This window comes from Elephantulus edwardii, unplaced genomic scaffold (assembly GCF_000299155.1).
Source record: "Elephantulus edwardii isolate Elephantulus edwardi_28Jun2011 unplaced genomic scaffold, EleEdw1.0 scaffold00030, whole genome shotgun sequence".
NCBI classification, from domain to species: domain Eukaryota; kingdom Metazoa; phylum Chordata; class Mammalia; order Macroscelidea; family Macroscelididae; genus Elephantulus; species Elephantulus edwardii.
In genome coordinates this window covers 6,955,563-6,960,938 of record NW_006399780.1, presented here as the reverse complement: position 1 = coordinate 6,960,938, position 5,376 = coordinate 6,955,563, and the positions used below count along the sequence as shown (strand labels likewise).

At 39.6% G+C, this 5,376-nt stretch overlaps 1 pseudogene; it reads right to left on the bottom strand.

Annotated features, from left to right (window-relative positions):
- Window positions 1-1,275: 1,275 nt before the first annotated feature.
- On the bottom strand, window positions 1,276-1,914 carry LOC102866022 (annotated as a pseudogene).
- Window positions 1,915-5,376: the final 3,462 nt, after the last annotated feature.

Sequence of the window (5,376 nt, the reverse complement as noted above, 5' to 3'; positions counted from 1 at the left end):
ATTATACGCTGGAGTTAGAGAGTAAAAAGAGAAGAACTCAGTCTGCATTTCTCGAGCTGAAAGAATTGAAAAGCAAGTTCAAGCCTTGAGTTGCAACACTAAGGGATGCTATGGGCCAAATCTTTAAGGATCCAGGAAGCATCAAAAGAAGATGGAAAAAAATACACAAAATCACATTAGCAAAAAGAGTTGGTTGGCATTGAAAAATTTTAGGAAGTACCATATGAACAAAAGCCAATGGTAATAAAAGAAGACGTTCAAGCTGCACTGAAGACACTGGCAAAAAATAAGGTCCCAGGAATTGATGAAATATCAACTGACATATTTCAACTAAGAGAGCCCTGGATGTGCTCACCAGTCTGCCAGAAAATTTGGAGAACAGCTGCCTGGCCAACTGACTGGAAGAGAGCCATATTTGTTCCCAATCTCAAGAAAGGTGAAAGGTGATCTAATAAAACATGGAAGTTATTGAACAATATCACTAATATCACATGCAAGCAAAACATTGCTGAAGATCATAAAAAAAATAGCTAGAACAGTACATAGAGAACTTCCAGAAGTTTAAGCTGGGTTTAGAAGAGGTCATGACACCAGGGCTATAATTGCTGATGTCAGATGGATCTTAGCTGAAAGCAGAAAATACCAGAAGAATGTCTACTTGTGTTTCATTGACTATGCAAAGGAATTTGACTATGTGGATCATAATAAATATGGTTAACATTAAAAGCAGTTGAAGATCCAAAGATGTATTGAGCAGGTTCAATCACAGAGTCTCTCCAAATTACTGAGGAACAAGAATGTCAATTTGAAAACTAAGGTATGCCTGATTCAGGTCATGGTCTTTTTTTTTTTTTTCAAAGTAAAGAAATATTTTAACAGATGTAAACTATTTATTGAATATTTGCCACCACATATTGTTAAATACATTATCTTGCAGCATATCGCTTTCAAGTTAAAATGTCAGAAACAAACACCAATATTTACAATTCTTTTAAGGAATGTTATATAATGACACATTAAGGCATAAATTCTTTTGGCTTATAATTCTTAAAAGAATGATAATAGCAAAAGTGATGCAAAATCTTCAGTGTGAGATTATGATTAAGCTACATTTTACAAAAATATGGTGTAAGATGGCAATAATCCCATTCAACATCCTGGATTAGGTCCCTTCAGCAGGGACTGATAGTTTATACAGTCAAACTTTAAAATTTACAGATAAAGACAGTTCAATACTGCCAGTGAGAAGTACGTGTCTCTTAACATATACAACTTTCAGGCCACAGTTTTGAAGGTCTGAAGTATCAAGTTGGTTTGATGAATTAGTCGGTTGGCACTTATAAACACATTTATTGCCTTGCCATCTTTAAAATAGGTTTTCAGAGTATCACTGAAGCTTTTGGAGTACTTTACAAACTCTTTCTTTTGATGTTCAAGTGCCCTGCGATTCTGGTATTGGTATTTCTTGAAGACATTATTCACTGTATCAAGCAGTTCTTTTATTGCACTAGCTATATCCTTGATTGTCTGCAAAAACCGCACTTGGTCATTGATCTCATCTGGGATCTTACTGAGAATTTGTTTAAGTGCCCGCGCCTTTTCATTTAGGTCCTGGAATTCGGGTTCTGGTTGTTCAATCATATACTCTTCTACGTCATCAGCTGCCATACGGAGAAGGGACTCTGTGAAGTTAACCTCTACACTTTTTTTCTCTAAAATTTTCATAATGATGTCTTGTGTGAGACCTGGATTTTCTTTTTCAGCCTTAATGAAAGCCGCTCTCAGTGTCTGAGCTGCTGACAGATTAACTCGTTCTAGCTCATTAAACACAGGATACATAACTGCGTAGAGAGGCATAGAAACCAGGGAAGTGGTCTCAGCTTCATTCTTCATCTCTTCCATTGTAATCCTCATTCAAAAGCCAACTACAGGAGAAAAAGAAGTGCTAAAATGCAGAGGAATCTTCATTCACTGCAGTGTTTCTTCCCTTTTTTTTATGACAAAAGAATGGGGCATGGGACATATACTGACCGGCAGCCGGGGCCCTGACTCCACTTCCCACCTTTGGAGCCCTCTCCAACTCCCGGATCAATTCACTCCAGGTCATGGTCTTTTGAGTCACTTGCTACGCATCTGAAAGCCGGACAATGAATAAGGGTGACAGAAGAAGAATCAATGCCTTTGAGCTATATGGTGGGGAACAGTGTACTGAATATCCCTTGGACTGTCAAAAGAGCAGATATGTCTTGGAGAAAGTGCAGCTTGAATTATCCTTGGAGGCAAGGATGACAAAGCTTCATCACACAAATTTTGGGCATGCTGCTAGAAGAGGATATTCCTTGGTAAGGGACATCATACTTGAAAAGGTAGAGGGTCAGCAAAAGAGAGGAAGCCCCTCAACCAGATAGACTGATGCATTGACTGCATGAATGGGCTCAAATGTGTCTGAGATGATGAGGATGGCACCAGATAGGTCAGGGTTCAGATCTGTTGTTCATAAAGTCACTGTGAGTCATACTTGACAGCACCTAACAACAACAAAAGTGACAGAGTGGTCGGGGGGACCAGTCCTCGAAAAAGCCATGATACTGGGAAAGACAGAGAGGGAGAGAAAGGGAGGAAGACTCTCGACAGGAAGGATTGACACAGCGACTGTAGCAATGGACTCAGGCATATGAGAGATCTTGAGGATGGGCAAGGAACAGATCTGTTGTTCACAGGGTCGCTAAGAGTAGCAGATGAGTTGACGGCATCCAACAATAATAACAACAGTGGCATACTCTGCTAAGGTCTCCGTTCCTGTCATTGTATCAGTACCATGCTGTTTTGGTTACCATTTCTGTGTAGTAGGTTATGAGGTCATTTTTGTTTCTCAGAAGTGTTTTGCTTATTCGGGGTCTCTTGTTTCTCCAAATAAATTTGATAATTTCCCTTTCAATCTCCTTGAAAAATGAATTTGGTATAAGGATTGGGATTGCATTGAACATGTAGATTGCTTTTGGTAGGATTGTCCTTTTCACCATATTGAGTCTTCCTATCCATGAATAGGGCACATTTTTCCATTTCTTTAGGTCTTCTATTGTGTCTTTCAGAAATGCTCTGTAGTTTTCTTTGTATAGGTCTTTTTATCTCTAGTTAGGTTCACTCCCAAGTATCTCAATTTGTGGCTATCTATAAATGGTAATGCTTTCTTTATTTCCTTGAGGATGTGGCGAGAAAGGAACTCTTATACATTGTTGGTGGGATTGTAAAATGGTGCAACCATTCTGGAAGGCAGTTTGGCGCTTCCTCAAAAAGCTTAACATAGAAATTCCATATGACCCAGCTATTCCACTGCTTGGAACATACCCTGAGAAAATGAGAATGGAGGCACAAACTGAAATTTGTACACCAATGTTCATATCAGCATTATTCACCACTGCAAGAACATGGGAACAACCCAAGTGTCCAACCACAAATGAATGGATTGAGAATCATACAATAAAATACTATGCAGGACTCAGGAGCAATAACTCTAAAAATTGTTGCCTAACTTGGGAGGGACTGGATAACATTATGCTGAGTGAACTAACTCAGTCCCACAAAGATAAATATTGTGTAAGACAGTTATTGTAGAATGAGTGTAAGGATCCAGGAGGGGTGGAGCAGCTGGAAGCAGAGGGATGTGGATGTGCAGGGGTAAGAGGGGTTTAATCATTAAGTTGTATAATTTGATGGGGGGTTGTGAGGAAAATTGAAAGAATTTGTTTGAATTTGTATTTGAGTTTTGTAAATAAACTAGTTGTTGTTATTGTTCTTGTTGTTGTTAAGTGCTGTCAAGTCACAGGCGACTCATAGCGACCCTGTGAAGGAGATTCCTCAACGCTTATGTCTTTCATCCTCTCTCCAGGTTCATAGGGTTTCTGGAGGCAAGCTATTATGGAAGTGGATGTCACTCCTGCTTACAAGCTTGTTTTCATTGGGGAGCTCCACCCCACTCTGTCCACACTGGCAACCAAAAATTAACGCATTTGACACATCAGTGTCACAGTGTTCAGCCTCACAGCAACCACAAGTTACTGCTGTACAGCAAGTGGACACACCAGAGCTATGTGACCTAGAGGAATGTCTGAACAAAAACAATGAAAGACAGGCTCGAGGGCCACGGATTAAAAGTCATCACCTCTGGCTTGGTAGCATCGCTTTCTGTCCACTGGGCCAGCTGATCTCTCTCTCTATGTTGATGCTATTGTTGTTAAGTGCTATCGAGTCACAGGCAACTCATAGCAACCCTATGAAGGAGAGTCCTCAACACTTGTGTGTCTCTCATCCTCTCTCCAGGTTCATAGAGTTTCCAAAGACAAGCTATTACAGAAGTGGATAATAAACTAGTAGAGAACAAAAAATAAATATTGAACAACAACAAAAAAAGACTTACATAACTTATATTGTAACTGAAATGAGAAGTAGTTAACAAAGGCAGTACTTTCCAAAGTGAAGCTGTTGAAGTTACTGAGGGTGAGGAGGAAGAAATGGTTCTGAGGCTAAATGTCTATGACATTCATCCACTGAGGTCTCCTGAAGTTTTGTCTACTACACATTAAAGGTCTGAAAAATCCCACAGACAAGTCCTTTGTCTCTAAATAGCTTATTTTGTTACTGCTCTATGTCATCAAGTTGACACTGACTCATAGCTGACCCTCCACTGGCTGTAAATCACATGGGAGAAGATTGCTCATCTTTTTCCTTTGAAGCAGCTCGTAGTTTTGAACCACCTACTTTTGAGTTGGCAGCATGACTCTTTACCCACTCAGCCACTAGAAATCCCTCTAAATAGCTTCTTCTTGTAGTTAGGAGCCCTCAAGCCGACGATAACTTACAGTGACTCATATGAGCAACAGATTGAAACCTTGGTCTCTCCTGCACTATCCTCACCATCTCTGATAGGCTTGAGCCCATTGTTACAGTCACTGTGTCAGTCTGTCTTGTTGAGGGTCTTCCTCTCTTTCTCTAACACCCCACCTTTCCCAGAATGATGTCCTTTTCCAAGGTGTAGCCCCTCCTGACAACATACCCAAAGTATGGGAGAAGTTTCACCCTCCTTGCCTTTAAGTAGCACCCTGGTTGCACTTTCCACCTTAGTTTAACCACAGAAAACACCACCACACTTACCTTTTTCCTCTGTTATTATGATATTCTCAGAACATATCATATCATAGGAAAACCCTGTATTGCAAGCTTATTTTTTTTCACTTGCCTTTCCTCTTACATTTAAAGCACTAATATATATTTATTCATTTATAAATAATATAAATATATATTTAAAATATATTTTTATATATAATATTTTCAGACATGTTGTAAGGAGAAACCGGTCCTTGGAGAAGGACATCATGC